The sequence below is a fragment of the Austrofundulus limnaeus genome, unplaced genomic scaffold (assembly GCF_001266775.1).
Source record: "Austrofundulus limnaeus strain Quisiro unplaced genomic scaffold, Austrofundulus_limnaeus-1.0 Scaffold331, whole genome shotgun sequence".
Taxonomy (NCBI): domain Eukaryota; kingdom Metazoa; phylum Chordata; class Actinopteri; order Cyprinodontiformes; family Rivulidae; genus Austrofundulus; species Austrofundulus limnaeus.
The window spans coordinates 500659-513851 of NW_013952733.1; the positions used below are offsets into that span (position 1 = coordinate 500659).

The window sequence follows — 13193 nt, forward strand, 5'->3', positions numbered from 1 at the left end:
GAGTAATCAAAATCTGAGGATGTGAGAATTTGTTCCATGAGTTTAGGAAACTTGTGCATGCAGCTGTGCGTGAATCCCAATAACAACATTGGTGTCTGTGTGCAGCAAATGTGTTTAGTTTTGTTTTCAGTGTGAACACAGAAACATATATAGAAAAGGGAGACCAGAGTTTAAGAACTGTACACAAATTACAAGATCGGTTTGTAAAATTTAAACATATCAAAAGAACTGTCTGTGTTTCTTCTAAATCACAACAGATATTTTCTGAATTAGACGTGCATATCTTTCCTTTAAACGACAATCCAACATTTAAATTAGAAACATGTCAGTCAGGGGCACCATCGGGGGTGTAGTTGTATGCATTGTTTTCCATAAATAGAAATTTAAATGAGAAAAGAAAAGAAAATTCTTGAATGAGCTGAGTTGTGACTGGTGTTCTCTGTCAGTAGATCCATCTATAAAAAATAAAAAATAAAATAAAATGGTAACAGACAGTAATTATTCTACTCTTATCGTTTTTTTAAATGCTGTAACAGCACACAATCAAAGTTTGGTTGTTAAGTGGCACCCCAACACTAACAGAGGACTATCTGCCCATCCCTTTGAAAATGTTTTAAACAATGTCAGCTTGTAAGACTTTTTAAAAGGTTCACCCTTGTGTTACTTTGTTATTTATTTAAACATTTAGTCAGTTTAAGGTTTGACATGTTTTCAATATATTGAGTCTGCAGTGAATTGTCTGCTTTTTATGCTGTTGACAGCAAGTGATGTTTAGAAGTTAGTAAGCCTAGAATTTTCCAATTTTTATGCTACTGAACCCAAATAACTGCTCCATTATCCACTGATGATGTCTGTTAGTACAACTGTTTATTCTTACAATGTCAAAATGTATTTCTACAATTACCCCAGGGGGGTCAACAGGTTTTAGATAGAAGCTAAAGCATAGTTTAGTTAAATTTGCACCCTAAAAGGGTCAAAGTGTTGTGTTATGGCCTAATAGTCTACTTTATTTAAAATCATAAAAGAAAAAAAATAAGAATAACATGCTCTGCAAGCAATATAATAAATCTAAAATAGTTTATTAAATTAGCAGCAGATAAAACTTTTCATCTGTGCACTGAAGTGCAGTTTGACAACTAAAGGCGTTAAGGGTTAATTGGTCAGCGTGACGTCGCCTGAGCTTTTATTATTTATTTATTTGTTTGTTTGGTCTTTTAAATTCCCACCTCAGCTGCGCCTCTATTGGACGGTTGAGTCAGAGCTCCATCAGCCTCTTCAGGCCACTCCACGGATTGGACGGAGAGCTGTCACTCAATAGTTAGAGCTCTCGCGACCACAACACAGCTGCGACACAACTTGAACTGTTGTTGTTTGAGGCGCACAAGCAGCGAGGCGGCGCTCAGAAACAACCTAAGAACAAAGTAATTACACAACAGGCTGCAACATCGGAGTTTGTGCATGCATGTGCACAAATTAAACATTTTATTTTTAGTTTAAGTCCGTCCTGGGTGCAAAATCCCCCCTCTTTCACTCCCTCTGCACAGGATGTTTGGTAAACATCCGCCCTCATTTATTATTTTTATGGTAAAACAATCACTATATCATTAATTCATTCTAAGAGAAGTCACCTCAATAGCCACTGGGGAACCTTTTTTTTTTTTTTTGCACATTACAGTTCGATGGCGCGTAGAAACAATAAATATTTTCAGAATAACCAGCAAAGTTGTGTGCCAGCAGACTTTTAGAAAAATAAAAGCGCAAACTGCTTGTTTAGGTGGAAATATGATGCATAGTTAACTTACATCACATTTAGAGCATGCATCTCCAAACAGATTTGCGCACAAATGCAGAGAAATTAGTTTTACCAAAAAAAAGGTGTTTTATGTTGTTTGTAAAAAAAAAAAAAAAAAAAAAAACTTCTTGCAGAGTTTTAATTCTGCACCAGAAAGAGAGGCTCAACTTATCGGATATTCCTGCTCCACAACCCCGACAGGAGCTATTTAACAATAATCCCGGTGAAGTGAGAAGAGTTCACTCCCAGAATCAGCTCCCAGAACGCGCCAAATGAAAACATGAAGACAGAAAGAAAGACGAGGAGCTCCGTCCTTTGCTTACCTTAATTACGACATTCAGAGTTGTCAGGTGTCTGTCTGTCTCCCTGTCTGTCTGTCTCCCTGTCTGTCTGTCTCCCAGTCCGTCTGTGTTGCTGGGCAGCGATAATCCACAAGGAGAAGAAGACGCGCAAAGCAAAGTGAATAAATGTCAACAAACTGGCTGCTCTGTCCAACACATAGTTGTCAGTTTGACAGCTAGAAGTCTACTGCGTATTATCAGTAGTAATCCTCAACAGCGAGCCGCTGCTCCTGTAAAACACGCACACACACACAGACACACACACAGACACACGCATGTACGCGCGCGCACTCACACTGACAGGGGCGAACCACAGCGATGGGTCGGGCGACAGCGACACCTTAATCTTACAGTAGCCTGTTATTACTGTACAAAAATAAAACAAAATTAATATGGCTGTAAATTTTTTTGCAGAATAACAGTTTTCTTAATCTTCTGAATTTAATAATAATAAAATATATTTATATTTAAAAAGTGGAGTCCCAAAAACAAACGGAGGAGACGGTCGGACTTGCAGTCAGCGCGACGTCATTCTGCTCACATGGACCCTCCTACTGCAACGAGTGCAACTCAGAGGACTGGGGGGAGGAGGGAGGGGCGTTCAGCGCAGGTAAGACACCGAGCAGAGCAGACTGGAAATAGGGCACCGCTCTTCTAAGAGCTCAGTTGTTTGGAGAAAAGATCAAATAAAATGCACCTAATGGCACTACTGGATTTTTAAGGGGGAAAAAAATGCAAGAGACTTATTTTACCAGCATAAATATATTCTACTTCATGTGGTTTAATGTTATTTTCATGTTTTGTGACTTTTTTTTTTTGTCCACTGGAGTCATTCACCCTAACTCAACACACCAGCTTAGATCATTTGATGTAGGTCAGGAGGAGCCACCCTAAATGAAGTTCATGCAAACCAAGTACTGATGGTGAGTCCGTGACTGCTGTCTCCACTAGGTGGCGCAAAGTTTCTATTCCTGCTCAATCAGTGGAATGACATTCATTTTTTCATTTTTTTTAAATACGAAAAAAATAACTACACAAAATGCATTTTCTGCAGAAATACAGTGTGAATGTGCTGTATGATTTTATTGGACTTAGCTAAATAAGAGTTGTAAGAAGTAAAACAAACAAAATAGTACTTAAAATTCACAAAGTTGGTGTCAGAATGAGCAAATATGTAGCTAAATATAACAAAACAGAGGGCAAAGCCAAAAAGAGTAAAGAAAAAAAAATCGGGGAAAAACAGATGCAAAAATTGGCTAAATAGCTATAAATAGCTAAACAAATGTGAAAGCTAAAATGAGCAAAACAGTAGCTAATAGTTACAGCAATGGAGCTAAAAGTAGCAAATAATAATAATAAATTAATGCAAAAGTAACATTCAACAAAACAATTCCTAAAGTTAGCAAAACTATCTAAAAGCTAAATGGAACAAAATGGAAGCTGAAAGCTAAAGGAAGCAAAACAGTTGCTAAAAGTGTTAAAGTAAATCAAGTATGCTGAAGTAGATTGTAAATAGAGCAATGATTATGAACCGAATCAATCTCATTGTATTTAAACACGGGAAATATTTGTAAACACATTTATATATACATATGAAAGGCATGTTTCAAGTCATAGTTCAGTCATCTCCTAAATAAGCTAAATGGTATTTTATTCAATACTGTATATGGTTAAAATAGCACAACATAAGCAAGAAAAGTACAAGAAAAAAAACATACAGCAAAAAATACAAGAAAATAAATTATCAAAAAATATAGTTGTAGTAGTATAATGGTTAATTACGCACTAGGAAAGTAAATTGTAACAAAAACATGTTTTCAGAAATATAAGACCAATAAAAGCATAATCAATTATATAAAAGATATGTATGCACACTTTGTGAAACAGATGAGATCAGTAAAGCTCACTAATAACTTAATGCACCCATGCAGGAAAAAAAAAACATCAACAACAACATGCCCATGTGTTGCGACTCCCTTGTTTGGTTTAATCTGTTATTTACATTTTATTGCATATATCATGGCAACAACATGAGTGTAGTCTTTAGCTTCTCTTCAGCAACAGAATCAGTTTAATCTCTGTAGTTGTCAGTCACATTCTGCAGCTGCATCAAGCCCTCCATGTTGGATTTAAAGCTGTGAACGTGGAGCTCAGACAAGGAGTTTCAGTGTTCATCTTCACCGCTTGTAGCCAGCCTTCAGCCACCACCAAACTAGGCATCAGGAGTTAAATTAGTCAAAGCCAAGCTGCCTGGTAATCACCCATAAATGGGCATCTGCTACAGTAAGAGACCCAAGATATGTCCAATTTTTTTAATGACTATTAAAGCAGTTTCATTTCTTTTAGCTGTGCATAATGGGTGGCAATTGAACAAATAGGCCAGTATCACTTAGCTTTATATAAAATTATTTTTTCATACAATCACACTGGTCCACAGCAGAGAGAAAATAAAACAGAACTGTGCATTTTTTCTTCATTTGTTTGAGGTTTTAGACCATTTCAGACAACTCCCTGATAATGACAATAGCTTAAAAACACTGAACATGGTCCAATCTAGCTGTCTTCGAAAGAGAACAGGAGCTCTTTCACATGACTGATTGCCATGATTAGAAGCAGGCTTCCATTCGACTAAAGACACATAGCTGACAACTCCAGAAGCTGAAAAGGCCAACTGCATAACAGAGGTGCAGGCTGTGCCTCCTGGGGACAGGTGAATTGGAGCATGTTAACGCTGGAGCAAAACACTCGTCAACCCAGCAGTAGACCCAGTCCTCATCCTGTGTGGTAATTACGGGGTTAGTTTCAATCAGACAAGTTAGCTGTCATCACTATCGGTTATCTTGTCTCCGTTCAGCAGTTCTTCTTGATGGTTATTAATCAGAGCCAATAAGGTGCATCTCCATCCAGAACACACTGGATCTCTGACCATAACTGCTTTTTTTCACAACTTTACTGTCAAATATTCCATTGAATTTATACCACGTCCAGGTTTTCATTTCAAAGTTTAAAAATATGTCCAGATGTAAGGCTTGTGCTACAGTTTTACTTTTGTTTTAAAAAGCTTTAGGTAACAGACCTTAGCTTGCTGATTAGTCAGAGTTTCGGAGTTTATTGGTTGACCATTTGTGCCCTCTAGCAGCAACATTAATGGTGTGTTCCATTTACATTGTATTCCTGGAACTGGTAAATGGCAGTGAAGTCATTTCCCAACAAACCACTGCATTCCAGTTAGCCGACAGGCAATTGTATTACTGCCACTGACCCAGCTACAACAATGCTACAATGTGAACAATGACAAAAAGAGAGCTCTACTATGTACGTCATGCAAATAAACATTGATTTTAATACATACAGTATTGCACAGAAAACACACTTGTGCGAGTGATTAAACATGCACAAAAATTAGGAAAGATATTTAACAGTAAAAGTCACGGAGTTAACATTCTAAAGCTGTAAGTAGCCGCCATCTTGAAATCGAAACTGGGGGCAGTTTCATTTCTTCCACTTTACGAGTGCAATATTACCACTGGAGGGGGCGTTCCAGTTTAAATCTACCAATGGGAACTGGGAAACTACCACTTCCCAGGACTACTGGAATGCACCATAAAACTCTCTGCTTCTGCTAAATGTTTCCCCTGTCATTTCCCAGTCTTGGTGCAGTTCTTTACTACAGCCCAGTCTTACTGTTGTGAGAACTTATCCTGATAGATTAAAATGTTGCATTTTGACTTTGTGTTTCCAAACATCTGACCACCCTGCAGATGAGCCAGAACCTTACCTTATCAACACATGGACCAAACCTCCTGCCTCCTTCTCAAACCCTTGCAAAATTTAAAGATGGTGCAAAACAACAGCAATAATTGTTTGCCCGTTGCCCTTCCACACAGTTTCAACTGTCACTGCAGAACATACTGTAATGCACATGCCTCATGTCTAGCAAAGTGACACAACAAAACAAGTTTTAATGGATTAGAGTCCATGCAGTCTGACCCCATCATTCCCCATTGTGTACCTTCTTGCACCCTTAACAGAACATTGTTATGGACTGAGAGGAACATTCCAAGGCCAATTAGACCATTCATCCATTCATGGCAACACCAGCAATCCTGCAAAAGTATGAGTAGTGCATGCAAATTAGAAAAGCTACCAGCTGTTATATCAGAGTTGAGGAGAAGTAGAAAAGACTACCGGTAAATAAGTGATGAATTTTTAGGGGGCAATCAGTCAGTCAGCTGTCACCACTTAAGAGGTGATGGCCACAGGTCATCATGGTCTACACGTGCTTCTTGAGTAAAGTGGCAGAAGGAAGAATAGTTGCAAGCCATCACTGCGTCAATATGTTTAGGTTTGGTGGAGGGTCATCACCTGAGGACTGGCCTTTAAGATTCTGGCTTCTGGCTCCCAACCAGGACTGCAGCTCCTCCAGCACTTTCTTCTGGCTCTGTGCTTCGGCCTGGACCAGATCTGACTACAACGAATAAAATCTGTCCCAGAGTTGCTGTCAGTTCAGGTTGTTGTTACTGCAATAGACTAATAGGAGAACCACACCATTCTTTTTTTCAGCTACTCTAGGTTTTATTTTATGCAAGAACAGTCAATATAGATTTTTTTTAAATTCCAAACCCATTTCATAATGACTGAACCACATGCACTATTACCAGTTTCATGAAAAAGTCTTGTATTGGCTAAAGTTATGAGTAATTGTGTTGGATGATTGTGACTTGGCTGTAAAATGGCTGTTTAGGGCCCCAAAACAATACAGCAGATAAAAAAGACAGCTTAACAACCTCCCACAGTTGCATTAATTAGACTCACCTGGGGCTGTGTCTATGAATCTTTGCATCCTTTTGAGCCTACGAAACAGGACAATATCATCAATGGCAAAAAAGAAAGAATGTTTAACATCCAGTTATGAAAATGCATCTGCACTGAAGACCCAGTAAAATGTTTTTTTCTGTATTTTTTCTGAAATAAATTGATGTTAGTGTGTGAAAATAGGTTTGGCTCATTGAGTGATAAGCTCTAAAAATAGTGCCAAGTTCTGTAAAAACGGTGGAGATTTTGCATGCATTTACAAATGTCTTGGGTCAGGATACGGTTGGTGAGCACACTATTTGCATGAGCTTAACAATTTGATTAACCCTCTTCAGAAAAATGTCTTCACTATACTTGAGGTCACCATTACACCTATCCAGTTCTACTTCAAATTATCTCACTAAACTTTACAAAAACAAACTTTCCCTTTAAGCCACTTAGTTCCAGCTTACATAACACTGTTTTAAGTGAAACTGAAACCATTTTGTGGCCATTCTGCTACACAACAACAGAGATCAAATTTTAATTTCAAGTGTCACAGTGGAAGTTTTTGGAAATTCCTAATATTGTTTCACAGGAAATCACAATTTATCTAAAACAAGTATTCACACATGTATATGGTTGTTATTCTGCCCATGTGACAACTTTAACAATGTTAAATATCAGAGGACTGTTTGTGCTACTCATTTCCCCCCATTTATTAGAGCCTTTGTTGTAAAACATCACTGTATGTGCTACACCAAGGTCTACAACCATGTCCCTCGTAACCCACTGTTGTGCATGTTTTAGATGTTTCCCTGCCTCAACACACCGAACTGAAATGAAGGAGTGATTGACAGGCCTCTGATAAACTGGATGACATTCTGAGTAGGTAATTTATTATTTGAACCAGGTGTGCCAAAGCAGGGAAACATCTAAAACATTCGGGACAGTGGGTTAGTTATAATCAAGAACGCATTTCTTACATTGTAAGAGTACTAAACTGGACTGTAAGGTAAGAAAAACAGACAAGAATGTTTGAAATTCTAAAATCACAGCACCACCTAGTGACCTGGCATAGAAAATACAGCAGGTTCAATGTCTTTCCAAGAGTCAAGATTCAAAGATTCAAAGTGTTTATTGTCATATGCACAGATGAAAAACGTTTCCCTGAGCAGGTGTTTTGTAGTCTAATCTAAATATTGGTGGTGATCACAACATTACTGTGTGATCATTTAATAACTTTACAATCAACAGTGGCTTTATAACAATCATTAACATGCAAACTGGCCTGTTGCAACTGTCCCCCTTCCTGTCAGCCACAATAAAACCTCACGTGTTAGCTAAATAAGCTGATCTGGATACATGTTAACTATTTTAGTTAAAAGTCAACATATCACTTGTTTAAACCATGTAAGTTTGAGCTGGATCACATAAACAGTGACAATAGTATAACAAAAATAAAGCTGGGCAAAAAAATACTTTGGCACCTCAAAAACAGTTTTTTTCCCAAATAAATCCTGGAGCAGTTTTTGAATCTGCTTACTTTTTCTTTGCAAGGTGGGGCATCTAACTGAGCATGCACAGTGTGAGTGTCATCACTCTAGCTTGTTTCTGTTTGGAGAAAAATGATGTGTTACAACCGTCCGTACCCAGTTTCCCCTATGTACGTTAGTTACTGTGGGTATAGGAACTAAAACAGTTTTAAAACTTTAGCACAATCATTTCAGGCTTGTTTTAATTTAGTGTGTTTTTGTACTATAAGTAATAATATTAAAAACAAGTAAGTTGTTACTGGGGGGACATTTGCCTTCATTTTGTTTGGCTGATGTAGATTTAAAGTTGGCCGGTATTTGCTGGCATATCAAGAGCTCTGATTGAATAGCCCCACAGTTGGATGATAAGGCTCTTGCCAATGAAGGTCAGAAATGGAAAAATATATATATATTCTATTGAATTTTAAGTAGTGTTGCTATGGGAACTGCTATGTTTTGACAGTGTAGGCAGGTGGCTCATGAAAAAAAGCTCTAGGCTATGCAGTAGTGTTAAAGAAAAATATATGTAATTGCTTTATTATTTTTTAATAGACACTCATAATGTTATTCAATTTAACTGAAACTGTAGTAATATCAGTGAAAGAAAAGTTGTCAAATTATCACAAAGTCAAAAAGGCATTGCAGCCACTTTGCTTTTAATAAACTCATAAATACGTGGCTGTTTTAGTGAGTTTTTTACACAGTGGCATTGGAGACTGATATGCAGATAGGCAGCTGCACCTTAATTAACCCTGATATATAGTCGACATGTAGTCTGAGCACTGAGCACTGCTTTTCCTACGGAGCTGATTGAACAAAGGCTGCAGATCAACGTAGGGTTTATTCATTAATCAATGGCAGCTGAAAGCACGTTAATTAAATCAAATGTTCACTCAACGTGGGCACAAACACAGGAGACATAATATATGGGCAATAAAATACATTATGGATTAATATTTCTACATCTGTCATGCACAATCTCTCCCCTTCCTGCGACTACAATGATCTTCAAAACAAATGCACAGATTTCATTGTTAACAACTTTGCTTTGGTGATGAAATATCAAAATATATTAATATTTTTAGTTTCAGCACTGAGAAATGGACTTCCGGTTTTCTTATTTTCTCCAGCTGCCTTGGTGAATCACGTTATCTGACTTCCATTGATGGGGGCTTCTTGCTCCAACTAAACTCAGGGGTAACTTGACTCAGGATTGAGTTACCCAGATGATATCACCTGTTCTGAAACTGAAAATCCTGAGTATCACAGAGCGGGGTAAGTTGATTCAGAATATCTGCCTTCTACCCAGAGTTTGTTAAGCCTGCTTTCTGAAACAGGGCCCAGGTGTGCTGAAGCAGGTAACATCAACATGACAGACAAGGAACAGGGTTGAAGTCCTCTGATTTACAAGGTTTGACCAAAACAGCTTTACTAATGTTCTTCGTTTTATTCGAAGATGATCTTAGAATAAAATCCTGAAATGAAAGGCAGTGGACAGTATCTTTATTTGAAGGTCTTTCATTCTCTGTGAATTCACCTGAGAGAGGAGTTTTATCTTTGTAGGGTAACTGTGTAAAAGGTGAAATGTTCGTAATGATAAAAAAGAAAAAAAAACACAAACTTCTCAGTTACAATCACAAAATGCATATATGTCATTGTGTACTTTTAGAAGTTAAAAGAATGTCTTTATTAGAGTCGAAAAATGTGACATGTCAAATCAGTTAGTCTGCATCTTGTCCCAGAATGTCTGGCTTGGAGTCATCTTCCAGTGAGGCAGCGGAAACTGCTTGAAATGAGCAACCGGCCTTTGTGGAGGTTTGGCCACTGATGAGCTGCATGTCACATTAATTATGCCAGATATGGGTGGGCTGTGTTTCTGGAGTCTCACTTCATCCATTTGTAATAATAAAGTAACAGCAAGGTTTCCTGCAAACTGGAAAGCAACTGTTCATGCTATGCATGACTGGATATACTGTAAGTGCTTTCCAGGACAGCTCTGCAATTATAAATAGCTCTTGTGGCCCTCTGAGAGCCACTGTGTACTCAGCTGTTTGGTGATACACTGATACACTCTCATCACACATGAACACCTTTATCATTTTATGTTTGTGGAGGCCAGCAGCTCTTTAATGCAAAAGTTAAAAAAATAAACTTATATGAATATACAGAAAATCATGGTTTCCAAGTTTTCTTTTCTGCCTCTTTGACAGCACTTCATCTTCTCGTTTTATCTCCATGGTGCGGCACCTGAAATTGGTTATTAAGGGCACCTGGTTATTATTAAGACATCAGTGTCAGCTTCCAATCAGAACCTGTGTGCATTTGCTTTATTAATTACATCAGCTGGTAGGAGCTCTGAGGACTTGGCAAAAAAAAAAATCAAAAGCTGACGCCTGTGTCATGATTAATTTCGCAGTGAACAGTCTTTGCGATGTCAGTGGTAATTAGGCATCACCCATTGCATAACACACCATGTGTCAGGGTGGGTGGTTTGTGTGCATGTGTGTGTGTGTGAGAGAGAGAGAGAGAGAGAGAGAGAGAGAGAGAGAGAGAGAGAGAGAGAGAGAGAGAGAGAGAGAGAGAGAGAGAGAGAGAGAGAGAGAGAGAGAGAGAGAGATTAAAGACTAGAATGAGTAAAGCAGGAAAAAGGATGGGGCAAAAGAAATGTGAAAAAGAAGATGTGATGTTTTAACTTCTGTACTGCTCTAATCTTGCTCTGTTATAGATGTTGGATTTATCAGCAAAAAAATTAATTATCTGTCTCATCAGAGAATGGATTATTACACCTTTAAGCTCTTCAAAGTGTTTCAGCAGAGAAATATGTTTATTATATCAGTGTGATGCTTAAGGTTTTATACCGAATATATAAAGAGACTTGATTAGTAACAAGAATTTAATTAAGGGAACATTACTTGTATGTTATATGTTATTCTAAAAATAATAGTAGGCATTTAAATTTTTGATTTTGTCTGGTAAGGCACATGTACAATGCAGCAGTGAGCAGGCATTCTGCAAATCTGGAAAAACATAACTTTTGAAAAAGCGGCACACTGAAGAACAACGAGCATTTTAATTTTGTGTCTCTTTCGCTTCTGTTTTAATTCTTTTATTTATTATCAAAAGTAAACAATGGCCCATAACACTCAAATTAACACAGATTGGGATTTGATGTGCTTTGCAGCCAGATGGCTCGCTCACTCGCTGTGTGGCGGGCTGGCAGTGCAGCTGAGGACGCAGGCACTTCCAGAGAGGATTTGAACAAATCTAGGCCAGAGAGAGCTGGGGCTGCTCTCGGAGACTAGCCGCCAGTGCTGTCATGTTTTAGTGCACATTTTCTATTTGAGGAAGAAGCCTCTGCATAGAAAGTTGTCCTCTGTGCATCTGTGTGAGTGCATGTTTGAGCAGTGACTGGAAGAGGAAGACTGCCTTGCCAGAAATGGAAGAAAATACCTCGTCTTTGAGCTGCAACTTACCATATATGTCAAAAGAAAATTCAAATCTGAGTTAACAAAATGATTAAAAATTTAAGGGAGAGCACTCCATTTAAAATCAAAGTTGAAATCGTCCTATTTTGTGAAAGAGCAAAGTTATAGATGTTTTAGTTCTATCTTCAAAAAGAAAGAAAAAAACGTTCTGTACAGTCTAACACAATATCACAAAATTGTGTGCAATCTGTTATCAGTAAGAGAATGTGTTGTGAATGTCTCTCATCTGCTACTCCTTCTAATATGAGCTCAGTACCTGTAAATCTGACTAAGTTAAAGCTGATTTTATGTTGCCCAATTTAGATTTTATTCAGATTTGCCCAAATTGTTTCAAACAGATAAACAGGGTTGACTCCAACAGTTAAATGCTCAATCTTTAAGCAAATACCTTACACAATAAATACCTCTCTAAATGCTGTATATGTTGTTAATAATCCTCAGCTACACCAACATCAAATTCTAGGTTTATGTTAGTAAAATTGACTGACTTATCGCCATTTTTGGTTTTCAAGGTCAGCTGACTGTGGTAACCATCTTATTTTGGGTTGACTGCAATAATTAAAAAGTTGTGGAAGTGCACCCATGAGGGATTTTCTGTAAGGTTTATTAAAATCTGCACAGTGTTTCCAAATATATTTAAAAAAAACAGACAAAATGACAGATCGATACACACACATACACACAATCAGGTAAAATTAAATTTAAATAATAAACCACTGGAAGTATGTGTTGTATGACATTAAATGAGTCTTCACAAAGTTTACCTTCATTTAGGACTGAAATAAGAAGCAGTTTAGTGTACGTATTGCTTGAATCAGAGCTTTGGAACTTCAGCCCTCATCAGCATTTTTCTAAACTCTGTAGCACAAACACTCCAATGCAACCTTTAGAACTAGTCATTATTCAAACGCCTAGCCTCCATCTGGGAAGTGGCAAACTTGGCTGTCTTCCTGGTGTCGCCGTACAAAAAAAAAAACACTGAGTCTGTTAGAATTTGCGGGACTTATGATACTTGGCTAAAGTGTAAATTTGTCAAGCTTCGATGATCATTTTCTTCACAGACTTCCCTTCTTTTCTGTGGGGAAGGGTACAAGTTATAACAAGACTTGGCAACTTTAACACAAGTTCAGCCTTTTGTGAGTAACTGTAGAAAAGTGAACTGGCAGGAAAAAGTATGACGAGGAGAAGTGATATCATTGTTAAATGTAACGCTGACTGGACTTATGATATATATATATATATATAT

The 13193-nt window shown here is 37.7% G+C and overlaps 1 protein-coding gene across 1 annotated transcript in view; it reads right to left on the minus strand.

Moving 5' to 3' along the window:
* The window catches only part of nr3c2 (nuclear receptor subfamily 3, group C, member 2), a 91153-nt gene extending 88520 nt beyond the window's left edge, over positions 1-2633 (minus strand). The window contains exon 1 of the mRNA XM_014022475.1: positions 2116-2633. The gene's annotated coding sequence lies outside the window, so the exon portion shown is untranslated. The remainder of the gene's footprint in view (positions 1-2115) is intronic.
* Positions 2634-13193: the final 10560 nt, after the last annotated feature.